General features: G+C 43.4%; 1 pseudogene; it reads left to right on the forward strand.

Moving 5' to 3' along the window:
* The first annotated feature begins 24477 nt into the window (after positions 1-24477).
* On the forward strand, positions 24478-25309 carry LOC130120341 (RAC-beta serine/threonine-protein kinase-like; annotated as a pseudogene).
* The last annotated feature ends 908 nt before the right edge of the window (positions 25310-26217 follow it).

The following is a 26217-nucleotide window of genomic DNA, read 5'->3' on the forward strand; positions in this document are numbered from 1 at the left end:
CTTTAATATATATATATATATATGTGTATATATATATGTGTATGTATATATGTATATATATATGTATATATATATATATATATGTACACTTGCACGCAAACACACGTTAACTGTATATAGCAGCAGTGATTTTGCCGTAAATTCCCAAATTATTCAAAGCAAAATATCATTTTGTAATTTGATGTTAGATCCACTGTCTATTGAGTACCTGTCACTTGTGGCGTAAGTGCTGAACAAGACAAGCCACCTCCTAAACCTAGTTATGATCAGAGTTAACTTTAAGAGCCTAGGTTAACTTTAAGTTAAGTGCTTAATGACTGACACCAGACCTTACACTTTACAGCTTAACAAGAAACATAGTCCCTAGTCTTCCCCAACTCTTTTTGCTGCAAGGTGAACTACTAACAAGGTTTTTCTGCCTCCATTTCCCAACTCCACCTTTCGTCCATTGTCTTAATTAGGTCGCATTCCTGCCTTTATGGCTTTTTCCTCTCTTTTTTAACCCCCCATTCCTTTCCTTGTGTAACCTTGCGTCAGCAGGTTTTGGTTATCTTGACTGTGAAGCGATTTTGCAATGAAAACAATAATACAAGTAAAAATAATGCATTTATTTATAATGCACTTGTTAAAAGCAAAATAAAGTAGGCTGGGCAGTGATCCGACACAATCGTTAATTGTCTTTCAGTGGTATCATATTGGGATGAAAACGATGTTATCTGATGATAATGTGACTTTGTTCCCTAACATTTCTCACAAAATGAAAACTGTAATATTTGAGGGAGCATAATCTGAAATCTAGTTTTGGCTTGATGTTATACTTAACATTACCAAACAGTTCAATGTGCTGAGACTCAGTTGAAGTCTTAAATAGGGAATTTTTGCCTTTGTGAGCCGATAGCAAGATACGTACATATCAGCTACTTGCACGTTTCCCTATGATTATCTCCTCCCGTTTTTACCCTTGATGAGTATAAAACCTGACTCTGCGGATTCTGAGTGGGAGACTATGAAAAGGGAGAATCCAAAAACGTATAAATTGCTTGGCAGAGGACACTGAAGGTATTTTCATGAGTGTAGGTTGGAAACTGTAATCTCCCCTGACTCCTTCCTGCACTTAAACTGATTTGCATTTAGCAGCAGTGAGCTCAGCTGTCAGGAGAGCAATCCATCATCTTCAGGAAAAAAACAAAACAAAACACCAAACATCTTGAACAAGCAACAGCCTCTCCCCCAAAACCCATGTGAACGGCGTCAAGCCACCAGGATGTAGGATGTATATTCAGTGATGACTATTAGGTGCAATATTGCACCTTTCAACACACGCCTGCAGACAAGTAATCATACTTTAGACACTGAGAAATAATACCTCTCTATCCGCCTGAGAGGATTTAAATACAGGAGCTTTCAATTTTGTACTCAGAGACGGTTAATTAGAAAGAAAGCCAGGAGAAGAAGAAAGCCACTTTATTTTTGTCATTGTACAGTTGTTCAGATACAATGAAATGTGTCTTCTGCATTTAACCCATCCTATTGCATAGGAGCAGTGAGCAGCTGCAGCAAACGGGGACCAACTCCAATTCTGCTTTCCATTGCCTTGCTCAGGGGCACAGACAGGGGTATTTACCCTAACATGCATGTCTTTTTGATGGTGGGAGGAAACCCACACAGACACGGGGAGAACATGCAAACTCCACACACAAAGGACCTGGGACAGCCTGGGGTTCGAACCCAGGACCTTCTTTCTATGGGGTAACAGTGCTAACCGCTGGGCCATCATGCCGCCCCATTCAGGACATATGAAGATATCAGGTTCACATAAGATTACACTTTCAGCTGTTTCTCCCTTCTGAGCATAGCTTTTAAGATAGTTTTTCGTTTCAGGTATAATCCATGAGGCCAAAAATGACTTAAAAGGTGAAAAGCTCATTTTAAAAGATGAAATTTTCATTACATTTGATTTCTAGCTGTCTCCGATTTCTAACTAAAACGTCTGTTTGGTAGGGGAAATTACAAAGCACAGTTGGTTTCACTCTACATCACAAAATTGATCAGTAAATAAAGGGAATTGCCGGGTACTCGCCAGGTGATCACGTGATAACTTTTCTAGGATTCCTCAAATGAAAAACTATATTGGGGCGTCCGGGTAGCATAGCGGTCTATTCCGTTGCCTATCCACACAGGGATCGCCGGTTTGAATCCCCGTGTTACCTCCGGCTTAGTCGGGAGGCTCTACAGACACAATTGGCCGTGTCTGCGGGTGGGAAGCCGGATGTGGGTATGTGTCCTGGTTGCTGCACTAGCGCCTACTCTGGCCGGTTGGGACGCCTGTTCAGGGGGGCGGATACAGTTGGGGAGAAAAAGGGGGGAAAATAAAAAAAATAGAAAAAAAAATATTTTCACTAAGGAGTTATGATTGTCAGATAGATGACTCATAAAAGCTCCTCAAAGCCTTGGTATATTTCCCTCGCAAAAGCCCAGCCTGCTGGATTAGTTGAAACAAAGAAGGACCTCTTGTGATGGGGACCCCGTTAAAGACCCCTTCAGTGACCCCTTTAAAGAAAGGATGTGTTCCTTTGCCCCTTACATCCTTTTACACTGCTTCTCTCTCTCTCACACACACACACACACACACAGCTGAAAGGTTCTCACTAAACAAAAGCCATCCATGACTTAAACGCCCTTTATCCACGAATCTAGTTCAGCCTTGTTTGTTTGATGCCTAATAACGCCTAAGCAGATCATCACATCTTTTGTTTATTGTGTGGCAGATTACGCAAATTGGAAACAAGGCTAGGATGCTCTTATTCTTTATCTATTCTTGTCATTTTCTCCAACAATAGGAACCTCAAACGGGGCTAAGGTTGAGGGCTTAACCTCCCTGTGGTTGTTATTCAAATTCAACACGAAATCGCAGATTTGCATCGTGGACGGGACAAAATGTATGCACCTGTGTCTGGCAGTCAACTGACAGTTATAAGCAACTCCCTATAGTCCCATAGTGTGCATGTGTGGAAAAATTTTATATATTGTATATCTGCATAAGTGTGTGTGTGTGTGTGTGTGTGTGTGTGTGTGTGTGTGTGTGTGTGTGTGTGTGTGTGTGTGTGTGTGTGTGTGTGTTTCTGTGCTAATGGGTTTTTGGACTTATAAATTTTTTGCTTTTTATCAGATAGGAAAGCAAATGCAACTGAACAAAGAGATAGCAAGATAGAGAGAGACAGAGAGAGAGAGAGAGAGAGAATGACATGCAACACAGGCTAGATTCAAACCCATGATGTTGTACTTAGGTCTATAAGGTTTTGGTCTTAACTGGCTTGAGCCACATAGTGAAAGTAAAAAGAAGCGATGGGACAACTACCAACGCTGCATTAAAGATAGCCCAGAGAGACGTGTAGGCGCTCTGGACTGAAGGTTTGTTACTAAACGATTCTGTGGTCTCTCGTCAGAGAGCCGTAAAAGTAAGGGGCCTCTTAATGGCCTGACCCCAAGCATCCAAGCTGCTGTGCCAATGGTTGTCTCATGAATGCCACAAGAGAAATGGAATAATTTAGTCCTCTTGCAACAAAAGGAGTACAAAAGGAGAGAGTGTGTGGATGTGTAAGTGTGTCACTGTGTGTGTGTGTGTGTGTGTGTGTGTGTGTGTGTGTGTGTGTGTGTGTGTGTGTGTGTGTGTGTGTGCGTGTGCGTGTGCGTGTGTGTGTGTTTCAGAGCGAGACGGGGGTGGGGTTCACCAGGCAGTGTAAGAGGGGCGGGGAGGGAGAAGTGTGTCTGGCTTGCCGCCCTTCAACAAAGCAGCTGCCACCCAATCTGGCCTCCTGCGAAGAGGGCATTGTTCATCGGGGCTGCACGGTGCACACAGACGGAGGCTGGGGCTATTCAGAAAACACACCCACCCCTCTAAACACACACACACACACACACACACACACACACACACACACACACACACACACTGAACCATGGCAACATCGTCACAACAGCCTTAGTCACTGTTCACCAGACGGCTTTCCGTGAAGAGTCAGCTGAAATATGACAGTGACACAGCAGGCTGAAGACCATCCTACCTCAAAAACTGCAGTATTGTCATGCCTTGATACTACAGCTGCATCATTTTTTACACACACACACACAAACACACACATATTGTATGCATGGTATGTACATTAGGGACATAACGATTTCAGTTTTTACCATCATTATTCAACTATGTGCTTTACTTTTCATATTCATAGTTGACCTACTTGTAAAATGTACCTTTTTACACATTTCCATGGGAGTGAGATTTGTTTTTCGGCGGATGAGCCGTTGTCCTACCAATTTTATTTTTTGTGGGCGACTATATTGTTTGAATTAACAACGGATGCACAGATATGGTGTTGAAGTGGATTCATTAGTGGGACTGTAACTCGTGTCTAGCGCGTTTACTAGGACAGGCCTAGGTCAACCACGACTTGTACAAGCGTTAAATGCGAACTGTAATCCATGACTGAACAATGTTGTGATGCTTGGGTACATTATAAAGACGTTGTATGCATCACAACGCCATATGTCCCCTGTGCACCAGCAGGCTATTAAAGACCTGGCTCGACAGCGTTGTTGCAGCTCAGCACAACCGGTGGTTTCACTCTGAAACGTGTTGCATGCTTCCTTATATAAACTACTAATAAGACACGTTAGTCCCTAGATAACGGGTCTAACCCTTTAGCCGAGCGGTTAGTGATGTCGCCTTGTGGTGCAGTACACCCCGTATCGAATCCCGCACCGGGCAAGAAAATAACCGATTACATTGGTGGCAGCGGTGGGATCCGGAAGTGTGCAGATCCTCAGAAGTCTCTTCGGAGCGCGGGAATAACAAAGCGCGAGGGCGCACGTCCGGGTGACGACTGTAAACTACTAATAATACACGTTAGTCCCTAACTAACGGGTCTGACCCTTTAGCCGAGTGGTTAGTGATGTCGCCTTGTGGTGCAGTACACCCCGTATCGAATCCCGCACCGGGCAAAAAAATAACCGGTTACACTCATAAAACAGACAGAAATGGCTTTTAGAGAGCGTTTCTCGCCCTTTCCGCTCGAAGCCCAACATTTGCATGGGACATAGCAAGCGGTGAAACAGCTCTGCATAGGGCGTCCGGGTAGCGTGGCGGTGTATTCTGTTGCCTACTAACACAGGGCTCGCCGGTTCGAATCCCGCGTTACCTCCGACTTGGCTACAGACACAATCGGCCGTGTAAGCGGGTGGGAAACCGGATGTGGGTGTGTGTCCTGGTCGCTGCAGTAGCGCCTCCTCTGGTCGGTCGGGGCGCCTGTTCAGGGGGGATGGGGAACTGGGGGGAATAGCGTGATCCTCTCACGCGCTACGTCCCCCTGGCGAAACTCCGCACTGTCAGGTGAAAAGAAACGGCTGGCGACTCCACATGTATCGGAGGCATGTCGTAGTCTGCAGCCCACCCCGGATCAGCAGAAGGGGTGGAGCAGCGACCGGGACGGCTCAGAAGAGTGGGGGTAATTGGCCAGATACAACTGGGGAGAAAAGGGGGGAAATCCAAAAAAAAAAGAAGCTCTGCATCTGGAAATGGACAAAATCCAACCAACAGGACTGAAGCCAGTGGACACTAGAGAAAGGGAACGACATTTTCAGGGAAGAGAAACCATAAACGCAGTACTGGACCACTCCTTTGTACCACCATTGAAAACTACCTCTCAGTGTTGCGTAACGGGTGGCAGTGACGTCATAGCTTCAAAAGGATACAGAGGGGAGAGGAGGTTGGCACATACAGCTTTAATTAATACGTATCTCTGATTCCAATTTAATGCACACACATGTACAAGATGACACAAGCAACACACACACACACACACTCACACACACACACACACACACACAAATCTGTTTTCCAGGAAGAAGAAATGCAAGGTGATGTTAAAAGGGAACAAACAAAACAAATTATGTGCAGTTGCTGGCATTAATCCAGCGTGAATGATTGGCTAAATGGGTGAAAAAGATATTTTCCCTACAGCATGTCTTTAAGGCATGTGAGGATCTGAACTCTAAGACAAAGGATCATTATAAAAGGTTGACTAAACCGGTTATGGGGATTAGAGAGAGATGACTATTCTGCAAGACACCGTTGCCTCCATTATACCCTTTATACCAAAGCCAAAACGAAATATATTCACCTAAATACAGCTATAACACACTAGCACTGCTATGTGTGGGTGACTGTTCACTGTAGAATGACTTCTTCTCTTCCTGAATATTGTTAATGAAGGAAATGAAAACGCCTGCAAGCTTCTCTTAGTTCAATGCAACATGCTTTTGTCACACCAAAGTTGGGAACAATGCCACCAAAGACAGGTCATCACTGCCACACCAACAACGGTGGTCTTGCACCGTCGGGATTTACATGTCTTTTTTTTTTTGATGATGATGAAATATCATGAAACCACAAGTGTAAAACCCTATAAGCAAGCGCAATGTGACATCTGACTCCTTTTTTTTTCTCTCCCAGTTTTTCTCCCCAATTGTACTTGGCCAATTACCCCACTCTTCCGGGCCGTCCCGGTCGCTGCTCCACCCCCTCTGCCGATCCGGGGAGGGCTGCAGACTACCGCATGCCTCCTCCGATACATGTGGAGTCACCATCCGCTTCTTTTCACCTGACAGTGAGGAGTTTCACCAGGGGGACGTAGCGCGTCGGAGGATCACGCTATTCCCCCCCAGTCCCCCCCCCCTCCCTGAACAGGCACCCCGACCGACCAGAGGAGGCGCTAGTGCAGCGACACATACCCACATCCGGCTTCCCACCCGCAGACACGGCCAATTGTGTCTGTAGGGATGCCCAACCAACTGGACATCCGACTCTTGACGTCCATGTTATCCCGGTACAAGTCGGAGAGTGTCTAGAGGAAGGATGAAATCAAATCACCTAACCTGATGGAGGCTATGAAATCCATCTAATGGGAAACCTGCATCTATATAGAGTCACTACAAGCATGTTCCTCACCATGTTTGGCTTTCAAGATCAAATGATATGCTGCTTGGCGGTCACGTTTTATCTGAACATCTTTACATTGACATGAGTACAACTGAAGTGTGCAGGGAGCCAACGGCCTCCACTCATTCAAGTCCTCGAGTGAGTCTAAATTCTAGCCATGTTAGTACCGTGTTAAACTTATTGTGTAACAATATCAGAAAATTATTTATATAATGATATAAGATATTTAGCCTGTTTATCCCATCCACACTGCACTACACAGAGCTGGTAGTGTTGCCATGGCATTAAGTTGTCTCTTTATGTAGTTTAAGCTTCCATTTTTCCTCCGTTTTTGAATCTGCTTGCCACCGCACACCACAATTTCTGCCAGTGAGGTTGACTCTGAGCAACAAACTAAGCTGTCGGTAGGATAGAGTTGAACACCCGGAGGACAAGACGATAAGACATGCCAACCTGACAGACTAATCTACAACATGGCACCACGCGATGTACGCATAACGTGGCAAGGTCTGAGGCCAACTGTTTATTGCAAACGGATGAAAAGAATCATTCTTTTATTCAAACAACGGCATAATTGTCCAATGATTTCTATGAACGGTAAAATGTAAGGCAAGCACAACTGTGGGAGAAGTTTAGTGATCTCATTAGTGAGCTGTGCTTGGTCCTGTAACGGATCTTATCGTGAAAGATCAAACTACAAATGTTCTAGTAAACATAAGGAAGAGCGCCAACTTGCCTCCCATCAACATCATCACCATGGAGGTGTGTGTGTGTGTGTGTGTGTGTGGGGGGGTCCCCTCTATAGTGTAGTGAGCAGATGCTGTGAGCTCCACCTCAGTGACCCAGCCTGCCTGCACTGCCTTAGGGCTGGTACTGTGTGTGTGTGTGTGTGTGTGTCTGGTGGTCCAGGGTTAGCTCCCCTGGGTCCTGGGTGGAGAAGAAGAGGAGATAGCCCATGGAGGGGCAAGCTCCCCTGGGGCGAGACCCTGGACCGGCCCCTGAGGGCCACCATAGAGCTGCCATTTGCTGGCCCAGCTGAGCAGAGCTGCTCCGCTGCGCCGGTGACGTCTGAGAGGGACCAACGGGTGGTGAGGGAGGGATGGATGGAGAATGGAGAGGAGGAGGAAAGGGGAATGTATAGGCAACAGATGCCTTCCGAAGCCACAGGGGACCTCCCCGACAGCATCCCTCCACCCTCCTCATCATCAACCCCCACCACCACCACTCTCCTTTCCTTTCCAGCAACTGGTGGTGTCTCCCAGCTCATCTGCTGCTGGGTTAACACAAGGAGGGCCAGACCATACACACATATCACCGCTGCCATGTGGCCAAAGCTGGAAGGGGACAAGAGGGGTGACTCGCTTCCACCGTACACTTAAACCAAGAAAGCACACACCCGGACCAATGTTGAAGCAAACCTCTTTCTAGCACTCCCTGACCCTGACCCTGCCGCCCCCCCTCCTCTCTCACTCTCCCATCAAGACCGACACTCATCCTGCATATTTACAGTTGTCTTCCCAGGTTTTGTTGCAACGTAAGCATAAATCCTCAGGAGCAGTCACAGCCAGGCACCCCTTGGATACAAATCAAAGAATACAGCAACCTGATCAGTCATGTTATAAAGAGGCAAATCCCGCTGACGTTTTCCTGTCATCTTGCCAACTCACTCTCTCATTATGCTAAATCTGATGCATTCAATGGAGATTTGTATGTGTGGTCTGTTAGTTTTTAATCTTTAGTTACTCTGAAGAATTCACAGATCCCAAGTTGTCCAGTAGCACTGTGACAGAGCAGTAGACTGATAGGCCTGAGAGAGGGACATGGTCAGGTAGACTTTCTTTAATGCAGAAAAAGAGAATGACACACATGTAAAGGACGTGAAAAAGATAAGTATGAAAACCGTGTGGACGTCTTCATAATGCCCACGAGAAACTGCTGACCACAACAAAGTGGAAGGAAAAGGATTTGATAATTTTAGTAATGCACAACTTTCAGATGAACAAAAGTCAAACAAAATAAGTATCCAAATACATCCAATAAATACCCAAAACTTACCGCAGGGCTCCAAGGAGACAAAAAATACAAAAAAAAGTAAAAACTTCTTACTGTTTTTCTCCTGAAGGAGCACTTTTGGTCATTGCCACGGGCAAACAAAAATTAGGACTTTCTGGAAAAATTTCCCAAGTTTTCACAGCGGCAGAGTTCACCCCTGGTTATGACAAAACTCCTCTCTTAAATACAATCTCTGGATCCAACTGAGAATTGGAGAGAGCAAAGTTGGCAATCCAAAGGAGTCTTGAAGTGCAGTGAAAGAGCCTCTTCGCTGCGTTAGCAGCGGTCCAGTGTGATTGGATCTTCCCTTTATGGATGCGCTGCAGAGCGCAGAGTCCCAAGACAGGCAGGGTGAAGCCGCAGTGTGAGTGCAGACAGATGGAGCGACATGAAAACTACCATCCCCTCCTAACAGTGTCTGCCCACTGACCAATAGGAACACGGCAAAACGACAATGAGACACACACACACACATGCACACACACACACAAATACACAATTCCCCATCTACCCCACTCAAAAAAAGGACACTAAGATAAGCGAGACCCTACTCCCCCACTACCAACTCCCCCCCAGCCCATCCGCCGGCTCACCATGAATGGACAAGGGGGCGTGCGTTGACAATGGTAGGGAGCAGGCAGCACAAAGGAGAGGCTTTGGCAGGCAGCTGCACACAGACACACCAGGCTTGGGGCCATTAGAGACACACACACACACACACACACACACACACACACACACACACACACACACACACACACACACACACACACACACACATAAATAAAGAATAAATGGATGATGCACACACACACATTAAAGATATACAAATGGAGAGAGAGGGAGAGATGGATTGGGAGAGAGGGAGAGAGAGATGTATTGGGAGAAAGAGAGAGAGAGAGAGAGAGAGAGAGAGAGAGAGAGAGAGAGAGAGAGAGAGAGAGAGAGAGAGAGAGAGAGAGAGAGAGAGAGAGAGAGAGAGAGAGAGAGAGAGAGAGAGAGAGAGAGAGAGAGAGAGAGAGAGAGAGAGAGAGAGAGAGAGAGAAATAGAAATAGAATTGAGAACACCTGGCCCACTGGGGACCACTGTCTCCCTGAATCGCTTTGTCTTCAGCTCAGACAATGAGACAAATTATGTTAAACGTAGTGCGTGCTCCCCAAAAAGTGTGTGTGTGTGTGTGTGTGTGTGTGTGTGTGCGTGCGCATGTGCACGGGTGCATGCTGATAAGAGGTAAGGAAAGCTAGCAGGTGGGCTAGCAGGTCAAGAGGATTCTCAATAATGAGAGACTGGTGTTTCAGAAAGACGGAGGAAATAAAAGGAGGTGAGACAAAGTGGGTGAGAGTATGGACAGAAAAGTGGGACGGAGGAATGGGATGCTCACTGTTTGCACTCAGGTCCTGACAAAATGGCATCTCCATTCCAAAGGATATAGTTGGTGAGGCGAAGGGAGCACTTTTAAGCATGGAGATTGCCAGCAACAAAGCCCTGCTGAAATTTTGCCAGCAGAACAAAATACTTTTTGGGGTAATAACCCTTATAAAAAAACCCTCCTGATTCCTACGAGTAAAATGGAAGCGAAGTCAAGCATTTTAACATGCTCAAACTACTTAAGATGCCAAAAATAAGAATTACATTTCCCATGAAAAGTGACTGTTGAGAGTGTGTGTGTGTGCGTGTGTAAATGTGTGTGTGCGTGCGTATGCGTGTGTGTGTGTGTGTGTGTGTGTGTGTGTGTGTGTGTATGTGGTGTTATGTGCGATCAAGCAATGTTGCACATGTAAGATGCTACGTAAAAATGTCCGCATGCAAAACAACCCAAACTACTACAAACAATATATGGTTTTCTGGCATTTAGGCCCAAAAGACTAAAAACTTAACAAGGTTTTGTGACCAAAATATTGCCTGCTGAAATACCTAAATACACTAGGAAAATCTGTGCAAGGCTGCAAGGTAAGTGATTGAGTAGTGTCATCTCCTTACTCAACAACAACTGTTAAGGCCAGGAACTTAGCCCAATTAGGCCAGTAGAGCTCCTCAGTGTCAGCAGGCTTCACCAGTGCAGCCTGAACTGTACGGCAATCTAACAGGGCACCACTGCAAAAAACATGCTCAGCAAATGTTGTCTGGAGACTGGTCACAAGGAGATGAAATGCAGCCAAGTATTTTATCTTTAATCAATCTGGAGATTAATTCTCCGTACACTTCATGTGATGGCTGGGAGAGCTGGCGCTGGATCGGCTAGGAGAGCTTGGTCTACTGTGGGGCCCAGGGACCATGGCCCTGCTTGGAGCTGCACCCAAAGAGGAAACACTGAGGGCGGTCTGGCAGGACGCGGAAGCGGGACAGGCTAAGCTAACTGTTAGCCCATGCAGACCGGTAGGTCCAACAGTCATCCTGGTGTTCGCTCTCTTGGACAGTGAATTTTTTTGTTTTTTTTGTTGATATGTTGGATATATGTGTTTTGTAGTTTTTTTGCAGTTTGGATATGTGTTGTTGTCTTTATGTTGCACTGCTGGGGGCTGGGGGAAACAATATTTCCTTTCATGTCCGCAGGTGCATGGAATGGAATGATAAATAGATGTTCCTGATTTCTGATTATGCAACAATACAGGCTAAAGTGCCACGATAAATAAATATTTGATAGATGTTGCTCTTATATGCAAAATTTATCTGCCAGGAAAATGGGAGTTCATATGATATGTACAGTCAAGATTTAACATGAGATAATCTGAAAGTAATACCACGCAATAGTTTTGACTTCCTTCTGAGCTCTGTCACAACCATCCTCTTTTGGGGTGGTCTCAGTCTCAATAGATTTGGCTGTAGGTTTTAGCAGCAATCTCTTGGCATTGTCCTGCAGACAAGAATGTCCCTAAACTTTCTGAATGCATCGCACCGTTTGTATCTCTGAGCACATATATGTCCATGTTGTGCACCTGTCCCCCTCTCTCTCTCTTTCTATCTTTCTTTCCAGGACAATTTTTCTTCCTCTATAGACCATCCGATAACCATGGATCATCTCCCTCTCTCGTTTGACCGCCTGATGACTTTGGTACCTGTTTGTGATGCATCCTGTTTTCCCTTGGTCACAGTCCAACCCTCCTGGAGATTTATGCTAATGTTTGCACTGTTCTTATTTAATAAAATTGCATTTATACTATTAGTTTTAGCAATGACAACTTCTGCATCGCTCTTGTCACTTCTCTCGTCTCATTTTTCTCTCCGTGTGAATGCTGCAAGGAAGTCTGCCTCGCCTCTTGTGTGCATGTGAAGTCCGTTCTCTCTGCAAGGCCCCACTGAACTGAGCTGGTTTGTGGTGCGGGGTCCCGCCGGCTCTCGACTCCATCTGTGGGGTTCCTGATGTTGTCTTGTATGGTCACAGATTCACTAAATTTGCCTTGCACTCTCTTCGCAAGTTATTACCCAACACATTTAAATTTGCTAAATTAGGTTACATTATAATTCTGTTATTTTTGTGTATTTTGTGCATTGGACTCCTACTGCATGTCTGTCCGTCCTGGAAGAGAGATCCTTCCTCTGTTACTCTCCCTGAGGTTTCTCCCATATTGTTTTTCTGATAAGGTTTTTCTTGTGGAACTTTTCCTCATTCGGGTCGAGGGTCCATGGATAGAGGGTGTCATGCGTCGTATACTGTTTTATCTTGTACTAACTGTAAAGGCTTTCAGGACTACCTTGTGAATTTGGGCTATACAAATAAGCTTGACATGACTTATGCTTTTGAATGCATCTAGTCTGTTGTTTGCATGTTCTCCTCGTGCCTGTGTGGGTTTCCTTCGGGTGCTCCAGTTTCCTTCCACAGTCCAAAGACGTGTAGGTCAGGTGACTTGGCCATACTAAATTGTCCTTGTGTGTGTGTGTGTGTGTGTGTGTGTGTGTCTCCCCGCCTGCCGCCCAATGACTGCTGGGATAGGCTCCAGCATCCCGTGATCCCGTGACCCTGAGCAGGATAAGCAGTTCGGATAATGGATGGACGGACGGATAGTCTGTTGTAGCTCTTTTCACTCATTACCCGGATGACAAGCCAGTAAAAATCCCTGGATTGGGTTCAGTTCAATTTTAGTTTTTCTAACATTGGTAGCATCACTGATGCCGGAAATCACACAATTCTGTTTCCGTAGCCAAGAAACATGCAGCATAGAGAGGGCGATGCACTTTGCTAATGTGCCTCAGGACGAAAAGCAAAGCGTTAAGTTCAACACAATAAACTTTCTGAGCTGGCTCATATTCGTCTGCATCTCTGCTTTTTCTATGGGTTTATTTCTCTTTTACATCACAGACACTACCTCTGTATGACTTTTCATCTCTCTCTCTCTCGCCGAGTCCCTCATCCCACCCCCTGTTTGACTTGGAGTGACTCCTTAATTGGGGCTCAGCTGACAGGCTTTCTCCTCTGGGACTGGGAGCCATGTAGACCATCTGCCTCTGGGCCCGATATAAACAGGTGTCCTGTCAGCACATCACAGCCAGCCATGGCACAGAATGCCATGGCTGCACTCACTGGTTTTTAACACAGGAAAAAACCTGCCCGCTCTGCCTCTTTCGACATTAAAACATTACACTGTTGACATTAACAGCCCCCGGTAACAAGAGATCTGCTGTTTATCTCTTTACAAGAATCATCTGGTTTATTTATCTATCTATTTTCTGGGCAAGCTTTGACCCACCTATCCTTCCTGCTCAGGCAAAATAGTCCTGACACTGTGCAGAGGTACTATCGCTGACTTGATGAGTATTTGCTAATAGAACTGTTCTTGTCTGAAAGCAGATTAACCCGTGTTTTTGAAACACTGACAAATAAATGTGAAGTGACAGAATTTATTCTAAGGAATCAAATTGAGCAAAATTCGCTGAACTCAACATATTAAAAGCACATCTCGCTAAAAAAACAACAACCCAACAGCATTCAATTCAGGTTCAGCAAGAAAGAAAAAAGAAAGAAAGAAAAAGAAAAGAAAACCTTTTTTTTTCTCGGAGGCAAGAGAAAGAGTAACTAGTCAAAGAAAACAGGAGAGAATGACAGAAAAATAAAGACAGAATTATAGTTGCACTAAAATCAGTTGAGAAGGAGGGACACAGGGGACAAGAGAGAGACAATAAGGCAGTAAAGGAGGAGAAAAGCTGAAGAGGGATCGATGAATGGGTCGCAGTAGTGGAATAAAACTAATCCTATTGAGGAACAGATGGGGAGCCTGTGGACAGGCGGCAGCTCCTCAACCAACCCACTGTGTAAACACCTTCTCAGGCAGCAGGGATTACCTGAGCCCCCAGGCTGTGAGGCCTACGATGGGAACCTTAGAGGTCCACATTAAATGCAAGGGCAGGAAGACCAGGTCACAGATCCCACACACGCACACGCACACGCACACGCACACACACACACACACACACACACACACACACACACACACACACACAATCTTGTACCACTCACTTTCTAGGTATGGTGCACTACCTACATCTACATAGGTGTGTGTGTGTGTGTGTGTGTGTGTGTGTGTGTGTGTGTGTGTGTGTGTGTGTGTGTGCCTGAATTTATAGACTGCAGGGGGATGGGGCTGGTAGGGTCATAAGAGTTGAAAGGTACAAAAGATTGGCCTTAAGCCTAGTGCCCTCTGGGTCACTTAAAAAGGCAAGGAGGGCAGTATTTGAACGCACACACACAGACACATACACCACCTGCTGTTAGTGCAGTACTGTTTGTTGCAATGGAGGTGGGAGTGGCTCCCTAGCCATACAAGCACAGACACGGGTTGAAAGACACATCAGTGAGACACAGCCCATATATCACAGGCCACTCAGCCATCTTGGAAAACCTCCATGGCAACTTGGCATTTTATATGATAATTGTAGATTTCATGGCAAATAGTAGCTCGCCATGATTATAGTCTATTTATGGCATTTTCACACTGGCCAAAAAAAACCTGGTAACATCTGCCTTTGTACACTGACCAAAGGCGGACCTTAGCGGGTTTTTTGCAGGTTTTTCTGGCCAGTGTGAAAGGGGTATTAGAGAGTTTACTTAGAGTCTACTTAGAGAAGACACAGCATACATAAGGTTACGGGATTATTATCAGGGTGCTGTGACACATCAAGATTAAACTATCTGGAGTTCCTCCACCAGCTGAACAGAAGACTGACTTTATTGACTTGTAGGCTGTTTGCTCGGGACGTTACACCCTACCAAGTTCCCAGCAGTTTCAACCTTTAAAGCGCTCAGTCAACAAATGTCTATCATTGGTACATGGTCCTAGTCATTGTCAGCCTGCCCAAAAAAATACATCTCATCACAACTTCTGAATTTTCTTCATGACAAACGCCAGATGAAGACTGCAGAACTCTTACCCTGACAGATATTTCCTGTGTTCAAAACCAAGAGGGAACTGATCAGGGGCAATGTATTGGCATGACAGTATTGTTTTAGGGAAGATATTTTAAGCATCATCAAATACCAAAATTAATAAGTAGTTATTTAAATAAGTAATTTTTTGTGGTAAAACTGCTGTCACAATCACAGCAATTCAATGCTTGTTCTGTGCCAACATGAACAGAAACACACACATATGCACACACACGTCCGATTAAGTCATGATAGATTGTCCCCAAATGGCCTGGCCTTGTGAGGGAGTAGGGGAGTAGGGTATGCACGCGTGTGTGTGTGTGTGTGTGTGTGTGTGTGTGTGTGTGTGTGTGTAGGCATGTCTGTCTGCATGCAGGCGTTTGTATGCATGTGCAGCGCATGGTTCTGTCTCCATCCGTGCATGTGTCTGGCCGCATAAAAGTGTGCATGTGAGTGTGTGTTTAGTGAGAGTGACAATGGGGCGAGTGCCATGTCACTGAGGTCACAGAGGAACAATGATAGAGAGCAGCTCCCCATTGGGCTGAAGCCAGCTGCTGGGCCAAACGTCATTAACACACACACAAACACGGACACACACATCCCGCCTACCCTCCAACTCCCCTTCCAAGGGAGCGTGCCACCGTCCTGTTTTTGCTGACAAACCCACATTCACACACAAATGCATACACACACACACACATGCGCACACACACACACACACACACACACACACACATACCCTGCCCAGGGGTCCACGGTCATGTCTGGGTCTTGCTGCAGCAGGCAGAGTAGCAAAGGGTATGGAGGGACAGATGCAAGCATGCTCGGATGCATGAACACACATATGCAAGACAGAATAGCAAAAATGTACACAGATGCATATGTAAAGTATACACAAAATATTTGTCATTTCAGGGAACCTGTCAGGCAACTATTTACAGTTGCAGCCACTGCATTGTGTCTGAACTGTGGTTCTGCGGCTAAGAGAGAGACACCTAGAAGAAAATAGATTAGAATTTAGAAAAATAAATAAATTGGTGGCTCGGTGGGAGTCTTCAAATATTAAAACATTTCTCTTTAATTTAGCTTTCTATTAAAACTGCCCTTCATCTGCTCCACTCCAATACCTTCTACACGACAATGGTTTTATTCATCCTATTATTTTTAACATTCGTCTCTTCGTCGTAGTATTTTACTTTCGCTAACTTACATGCTCATATTCTTTTTCAGTTTTCATTTGCTGTTCTCTAAAACATACTTTGTATTTTATTGTTTTGTTCTATTCCTGATAGATTTAAGTTTACTTCTTTCAAATGTAACACACTTCATTTCATGTATTAAAGGTGCTAAGTAAATAAATTTTATCATGATGTTACTAATTTATCATTACAATTATCATGATTATAATTATTCTAAGTATTATAATCATTATTAGAATTATCATTATCATCAATATTGTCATTCTGGTGATTATTATTGTTATTACTGTTGTTGTTTTGTTGTTATTTTTAGTTTTATCATTAACATTATTATTTGTACTTATTATTATTATTATAGTTATCATTATCATTATCATCATTACATTACTATTATTTGATTATTATCCATATTATTATTATTATTATTATTATTACTTAGCTTTATATAATGACCAATTTTCTACTTAGAATTGTTCCTGTCAGAATACACAATCCCCAATTACCCCAAAGTTTGCCCCAATCTTTTTGGGGGACCCTTGGTGGCTTGGGCCCTGGAGCATATGCAGCACTTTCTCTGTCAATAATCCATCATCAATGCAAAGAGAGAGAGAGAGAGAGAGAGAGAGAGAGAGAGAGAGAGAGAGAGAGAGAGAGAGAGAGAGAGAGAGAGAGAGAGAGAGAGAGAGAGAGAGAGAGAGAGAGAGAGAGAGAGAGAGAGAGAGAGAGAGAGATAACACAATGGATGGTGTTTGAAGATAACTGGCTAAAAACTTCACGAAATTAAATTGATGTTATGCACTAATAGGATAATGTTTGGGTTTTTTGGGTGGGGGTGGGGGTGGCGGCTGAACTGAGAAAACAGTGCCATCTTCCACTGTTATTTCACTCATTTGCTCGATCTTAAATAATTAACGCAGTTTAGGATGATTGAGGAGAAATATTATTAAGATTTTCACTTACATTTACGAGGCCTTTTTTTTCCGTCGTGGGTTTTTACTGGCGATCTGCTAATCCTCCATCCCAGAGACAGTGTAGTTCACACGTCCTAACCCTGTAAGACCGCAGGTGCAAGAGAGAAAACAAGTCTTTAGCCAAACTTCATGTGTCCGGGGACTGAACGAAACAGGCTGAAGGCAGCGGGGAGTGTGGCTGCCAGATGTGTCCAGAATATGTGATTCACCAGTCGGCGTCTGCAGCCTGCCGGAAAGGTGGACGTGTTGAATCTAATGAGCCATTGACACCAACGGTAAATAAGAGCACAGCTACATCTATGGACCATACAAAAGCAAAAAAAACAAAAAAACAAAAAAACAAAAAAACCCAAAAACAACACAAAAAAAGAAACAGTCGGCGTTATGTTAGCGCCTGTCTCCTCCCAGCGGCTGTGGTGTGCCGTTATAATATCGTCATCAACCGACAAATACTTTAAACTTAACCAGAATGTGGGAGGACTTGGAGGCGTCAGGATTCTTCCCGTAACTTACATGGTCACAGTTTTCCACGGTCGCAGATTTTGGCACAATACCGAACACCGTGTCGCGCGTTAGAGCCACAGTAACAACACGGCTGTGCGGAACACTCGATTCTACGGTTACTACGGAGCTATGCAGAACCTAACGGACTATTGGTTTGTTTTTTGTGTGTGTGTTTTTTAGCGGAAGCCACAAAATCATTTCTAAATCATAAAATCATTTTAAATCAACATTTTGTGTCAAATTGTTGATTTCTTTGGTGAGTAGCCGTGTAATATGTGGAATACTGTACAGTGAGCCAGTCATTATAGCGAAATAACACAACTTCACATGTTCCCCAGGCGTGCCGCAGTGTCTTGTGCACGTCCTGAATGTGACTAGTGCGCTCGCGGCAGCCGCTGGTCTCCGTTCGCTTTCAAGACGTTATGGAAGTCACGTTTCCCTTGCAGGATAACGCGGTTGAAAACCACTGTTTGTTTTAAGACGCTGTCCAGGCCAGCGTCTTTCGACTTCGTTACCCCGCAACGACAACGTAATAAATAAACGAATGTAAAAATAAAAATGAATGAGTGACCAAATGTTCACTGTTTAGTCTAGCAGGAGGGGCCCTCAGATTTTGAGATACCCCTACCCCAGGTAGAAAAAAACGCAACGACGTTTTTTTTTTTATCTCCAGGGTCTCCCATTAATGAAATTGATTGTTGTAAACTTTTATTTTGGGGGATATTTTGTTGGGGTTTTTTTGTTTTGTTTTGTTTTGTTTTTGTTTTTTTCTGCTGTTCTTTAGAACTACCCTCATTCCTGAAAAAGAGCCAAATTAGGCCAGTCCGAACTGGGGAAAAGTGACAAAAAAGCCCATGACTTGTGAATGCTCACTCTTTTCTTCACCAAATCTGCTGAGGTATGAATCAGATGTCTGCCCTACACCACCAAAGAGTCAGAATGTAATTTACCTAAAAAAAAAATACTGAAATATAGTTATGTAAACATAGCTTTAGTTTAGGCGGGAATTGTACTTTTGTGGTGATAGGAAAAGAGGGCTCCTTTACTTTTCTCTCATTTATCAGAAAAACATAAATCCCTATCAAATATACCATTACTGAATTGTCTAGGATGCTATTGAATAATAACCAGTAGTTGTATGGAGATATCCAGTACAGTTATATTGCAAATGAGATTTCTTTAGACATATCCCCTTCTCTGAAACAGCCAAACTATGTCATTCCCGAATGGGGGAGAGGTGGCATAATAGGCTATAAGTTAAGAATGCTTTTTGCTCACTCTGATGGTCATCATATTTGGAGAGGGAAAGACCAGGTGGCTGAACTACATCACCAAATAGTCAGAATGTGAGTAACCCAGTGAAGTAAAATTTATCTAAAATTACAAGCCTCTAAAACACAGAGATACAAGGCGTAAAAAATATTGTAAGTTTTATTGAAACATAATCGTTAAACCAAATAATTTAACTCAGTAGAGTAAGCTATCTCCTACCTAAATCCAAGTTGTCCTGACATGAAAAAATAATACAAGTATAATAGTAATAATAAGATTATCCATCCATCCATCCATCCATTATCCTAACCGATTATCCTGCTGTCAGGGTCACGGGGATGCTAATACATTTATTTTATATACTGTAGCGCCAAATCTCAAAGAGCTTTACATCATTTCATAAACAAAAACAGGAGAACAGACTAGAAAACAAACAAAAGAACCAAGAGCACATTAAAACAGAACAGAGAAATAAAATAAAGTAAATAAGTGACTGCTCATTTGACCTGTATATGGACACTTGTTTCACATCCAAACTCCAAATATCCAAATATAAAATATCAGACCTTTGTAGAATGTATTATGGCCCTGCCAACTTATTGTGCCTGTGTTTGGGAGTCTGGGGCATGTTCACAAGCTTGTACTCCGTGGACTGCAATTGGGAGCAAAAGACTAAGACAAAAAAAAAACAAAAACAAAAACAAAAAAAAACTGTCTAAATATTGTTCCATCTCAGCCACCATAGGGAGTCTTTCAATTTGGAGAAGACCATGTTTCATATATCCTTGAGTGCTGATCATGTTTTCATATGTCATTGTGTATTTGTCAGATTAAACTATTACTATGCTACCTTTTTTCCTCTTCTGTGTAACATCATATTGTAACCTTCTTCCAAAGTATTTGGATCTTTCATTGTTGCTGTGCGCACTTAAGATGTGTGTTTGTAAGAGGTCAAGCATATAGATAGTAGGATGTCAAATGTCAGGTTCTACAGACACATTTGGGGACACATTTTGACATTCTGCACAACAGGTGCAGAACTCCGTACAGGGAAGTCCAACAGAGAGGCACTGGCACTTTCCACTCTCTCCACAGTTTGCGTCTTTGCAATACAAATGAGTAATGTCTCTCACTTCTGTAGGTGCTGGGGGTTTCGTAAATAGGACTGGTTCAATGGCTCCATCTCTGACAATCCATCCCTTGCCGATAGGACTCCATAAGAGGGGTTTAGGGATGTGACTGTGGCACCATATCGCTGTCTGAAACATTGCTCTTTGCACATGTTCAAATGCATCCTCTGTTGGCAGTAGGTTTGCAGAGGCTGCATCTGTTGTTGGTGCAATTATGAGCCTCCGTTCATCCAAGTTTGTGCACATTCGTCCATTTTCCTTTTTCTTTTTTCCGTAAAGCAGAAGTGCAAATTCTCTTGCTACTGTGAGAGACTCTTCCAAGCTTGCATAGAGTCCAAAATGGGTCAGATCTTTGAGCTGGCTGAGATGGGTCTTGAGTTTGGTGAATGCTGTAGTCTTTCCTATTCTGTACAAACTACTTGTTGTCACAGCCAGTGAGTGCATGACATGCTGGTAGACAATTGGACACGCCTTTTCCAAGTTTCTCTGATATGGTGTTGATGGGGACATATCTCTCATGGCCTGCATGCATGTTCACTAGAGATGAGCCAAACATTCCTTTGCTTGTGTAACCCCTTTTTCACTGGCGGGCAACGCCAAGCACATTTAAACAAGACAAAAGCCTAATGCTACCAGTTACTAAAGTGTTACAATACAATACAATGGCGCCACAGGATCCTGAATTCTCAGCGGTGGAATGGTGAGCTGGCTGAACTTCCTGTGTACTAGTAGGCTAGTGCCACCAATGACAATATTAGTGATAAATTATAATAAAAATAATTAACGGATATAATAATAAATTTAGTAGCGCGGTGCCTCCACTGTGAAAATACTACACTTACCTAAGGCTAGTGAATGGTGTATCTTCCCAGAATTAAACAAACATGTAAATCAGTTATAATAGTGGTGAATGCAGATCTTATAACCCTGCTGTGTACTGAATTACTGTACAAGCTTATTACCAGCACTCTAGAAGTAACCTGGGCTTTGCATAAGGGGAAATGAGTGAGGCCAACAATGCCTCCTTGACTATTTCCTTCTCTTGATAGTTTGTTGAAGTGCTTGATCAGTGGCCACACAGTTGAAGTTTCTCTCATCTGAGAGTCACATAACAAACCCTCCTTCTCTCATGAATTTGTAGGAATCTGGTTGGCTTTTTTCAAGGGCTTTCATTTCAGCTATGTACACTGGCATGTACTTTGTGTAGTTCATCCTGCCAGCTGTCTGGAACCATGGTATTGCTTCAGACATGCAGTTGAGATGAAGTTCAAAGTTAGCTTCACGTTCTGAACGTAGCATTCTAAGTAAGAGATCAGCCCCTTCGATGAAATGCAGCCAGTACTTAAATGTTGCTGATTGTTGAACTCCGCTCTCTGAAAACTGCTGTATTTTTCTCCTCAGCTCAGGAAGGTCTGTCTCCACTTCATCTAAGAACTGTCTGGCAGAGGCCTGGTAGTTGCCATGAGAGGCATGCTGCACATCTCATAGGAGGTGGTCTTGTGCACCAGTCAATGGACTTTGGCCTTGTTTGTCAAGCCAGGATACCATTGTGATCTAGAAGAGGGAAAGACCAGGTGGCTGGTCTTTCCCTCTCCAAATATGATGACCATCAGAGTGAGAAATAAGCATTCTTAACTTATAAGCTATTATGCCACCTCTCCCCCATTTGGAATGACCTAAATTGGCTGTTTCAGAGAAGCGGTATAGCTAAAAAAATCTCATTTGCAATATAACTGTACTAGATATCTCCATACAACTACTGGCTATTGTTCAATAGCATCCTAGACAATTCAGTAATGGTATATTTGATAGGGATTTATGTTTTTCTGATAAATGAGAGAAAAGTAAAGGAGCCCTCTTTTCCTATCACCACAAAAGTACAATTCCCGCCTAAACTAAAGCTATGTTTACATAACTATATTTCAGTATTTTTAAAAAATAATTTTTTAGGTAAATTACATTCTGACTCTTTGGTGATGTAGGGCAGACACCTGATTCATACCTCAGCAGATTTGATGAAGAAAAGAGTGAGCATTCACAAGTGATGGGCTTTTTTTGTCACCTTTCCCTAATTCGGACTGGCCTAATTTGGCTCTTTTTCAGCAAGTGGGGTAGTTCTAAAGAACAGCCAAAAAAAAACAACGACAATTTTTCCCTCAAAATAAAAGTTTACAACAATCAATTTCATTAATGGGAGACCCTGAAGATAAAAAAAAGACAATCATTGTTGTGTTTTGTTCTACCTCGGGTAGGGGTATCTCGAAAACTAAGGCCTTTTTTGAGGACTTGCTGCTAGACTAGTTGTGGAACATGTCACGCAAGTTTTGATACTAACCCTTCCAATTACAACTGTTAATTACCGAGTAATGTATGAGAAAATTATTATATGAAATAGTGTATATTAGATGTTATATTATAATGTGGTGTTAAATAAAATCTTAATTAAACACCATATGGGATAATTTCACACATTACATTGTACCAAACAAGTATTTTGAATAAGTTGAACATTGACTGGCTTCAATATTAACCTTATACTCAGGTTTAACAGGCAATTAGTATTTACCCATTTGACACAAGGAATTAAAAATACTTACGTGTAGCACAATGTAATAGATGAATTGATCCAATTTTATCAATTTCATACAGTATTTGATACACATTAGCCTTTATTCAACAACATATTATAAACTGTAGTGTAGGCAGAAATCACAGTGTGGGTGGGCACAGAGAAAATCAGGTGGGCCAAGCCCATCCAAGAGCAGTCATACTTAATAGGTTCTGAAAGGCATTTGTTAAGCAGAATAGGCCATTACAACTATACTTAACTGAATGCACGACAGTTTAATCATTCATCATCAGAGGTAATGTTACAGGCACCAAGATGAACATTAACGGCATCGCATAGCCTGGCACGGTGGCTACATATTCACACATACATAGCTGACAGATGCAACAGCATCATTAATCATTATCTATGGATAGAGGTACACCGGCACCAACATGCTCAGTAACGTTAAAGATGACACTTGAACTAAGCTTGGCACGGCGGCCACATAACACACACACACACATACACACACACACACACACACACACAGCAACATCACCATAAAATCTAATTGTACATCCAACAAAAACTATACCCAATAAACAATAACATGGAAATAGGCAATATAGGCTACTACAGTCCGAAATTGTAAATTAACTTACTTTTAATGATTACAGCAGAAGATGACAAGGCTTGGAGTTGAACATGGATACCACGTAATTATTGTTACTAATTGGCAGTTGAGGAGAAACTGGCCCAGGAGTAGTTGTCTGGGATGAGAATGATGGCTGAGCTTGAGCTGAATTCTCTTCCTCCTACAACGTCTTTTTTTTGTGACAAACTTAAGCAAACTGCTTTGTTTCGCCATGATTTTATTTTTTACTTTAACCTAAATTAAAATCAGCTAGCTAGCAGAAAGCAGGCTTCTGTTCCTCAGTGCAATGCGCAGGCTGTACACTGAGTGAAAGAGGAAGGGCTGCTTGCTATCTGGCATTTACGTGGAGGAAGACTGAGCAGGTGTAGCAGACACACAGCAACTGGACACTGCGTCCTCTCGTTCTGTTTTTTTTAAATTTATTTATTTTTGCTTTTGGTCTTTTAGAGTTGATAAAATCTGAAATTCTTTTCTGCACCATTGATTACACAAGTTTAGCTGACCCCGACCAACCATTACAGTTTGACCTGACGTGATGATGGTGTCACGTCAGGTTGGAGGAATTGATTAACTTCACACATTTAAAACGTCTTTTTTTCCCATATATTTTCTGACAGGCACCTTATCATATGCTTTTCAAAATTTGAAACAAATGTTCAGATAGTCTATTAGTTATGGTAAAATAGCCAACTGGAGACTGAAGACTGAAGCGGTCACTTAGATGTGTGATGAAACGTTTCACTCTCAATAAACATTGTGTCCCCATGAACTGCTTAAACTTACTACCATGATTGACTTTGACTACTTGAAGCTGCTGGGAAAGGGGACATTCAGTAAAGTGATCCTGGTCAAGTAGAAAGCCACATGGACATACTATGCCATGAAAATCCTTCACAAAGAAGTTATCATTGCCAAAGACGAGGTGGCACACAGTTACAGAAAGCAGAGTTTACACAAGGCATAATTTCCTAATGACACTGAAATATGCATTACAGACACATGACCACCTATGTTTTGTGATGAAGTATGCAAACGGAGGCAAACTGTTCTTTCACTTATCCTGACACCGAGTGTTCATGGAGGACAGGGCTCGGTTTTACAGGGCAGATATAGTGTCTGCACTTGAATACCTACACTTCTCCAGCACGGAGAACCATGACTATGGATGGGCGGTGGACAGGTGGGGCCTTGGCGTGGTCATGTATGAGATGATGTGTGGCCGACTGACCTTCTATAGCCAGGACCACAAGCCCCTCTTTTAGCTCATCCTCATGGAGGAGCGCCGCTTCCCCAAGAACCTGGCCCCCGAGGCCAAGGCTCTGCTGGCAGGCCTGCTCAAGAAAGATCCTAAGCAGAGGCCGGGAGGTGGGGCAGAAGATGTCAAAGAAGTAATGACCCACAAGTCTTTCCACATCCACCAACTAGCAGAATATAATTGAGAAAAAGCTTATCCCCCCCTTCAAGCCCCAGGTGACATCAGAGACAGACACGAGTTACTTTAATGATAAGTTCACTGTACAAACCATTACCATTACAGGTATGACAGCTAAGGGGCAGAGGACTCAGACCAGCGAACACACTTCCCACAGTTCTCCTATTCCGCCAGCAGATGGGAATAACCATTGAAACACTTGAATCAGTAGGCAGGCTAACACACGTTCACCCCCACCACCACCACAATGACATACACAAACACATAAAAACACAACCTCGTTTGTGCTGCTGAGGTGTTGGAAAGATGCTAAGAAAAATTGGCACAAGACACACATTTTCAATCAGCCTTTTTACACAATATACACCAACGCAATAAGTTTGAAGACAATGGCATGGGGCATGAAGATAAAACAAACCATTGGTGATGGACCTCAGCAGGTTTGCTTGGAGTAATTAGTGGCTCTGCCTCTCCATGTCTCAACAGGAACGGCTTCAGTCTCGTCTGCAAGACTTCAGTCGCACTATGCTGTGCACCACGTCAAAGCCTTGACATTTCACCATAACCAGGCTATGTCAGCAGCAAAAGTACAACCTAGGCACCAGCTGAACCCATGTCACACACACACACACACACACACACACACACACACACACACACACTCACTCACACACAAATCTATGCATAGACTGCATATGTACAAACCGACTTGATAAGACTTTGAAAGTATAATCAAATTTAGGGAAAGTGGAGTAGATTTGGGGTATAAAAGTTTTTTTTTCATTGATTGCAACAGTTTTAAATATAAAGCCGTAATTCTGCAATTTTCTTTTTATCATTTTTCACAAGTGCTCTTTCTGGAATCATAAATAAGATCTCCATACCGGATCGGTCGAGGCCCGGGTTACCAACGACCGCCACCGGTACTGTTAACCAGCAGGGTGTCGGTGGAAACTATGCTACTGTTGGGCGAAGGTGAAGGAGAGGGGGAAGGCATGTCCAGAGGCAGCTAGAGAGGAGGAAGGGTAGGCGTGTGGAGCTGAGAGTCGGAACTTTGAATGTTGGCACTATGACTAGTAAAGGGAGAGAGCTGGC

This window comes from Lampris incognitus, chromosome 11 (genome assembly GCF_029633865.1).
Source record: "Lampris incognitus isolate fLamInc1 chromosome 11, fLamInc1.hap2, whole genome shotgun sequence".
Classification (NCBI taxonomy): domain Eukaryota; kingdom Metazoa; phylum Chordata; class Actinopteri; order Lampriformes; family Lampridae; genus Lampris; species Lampris incognitus.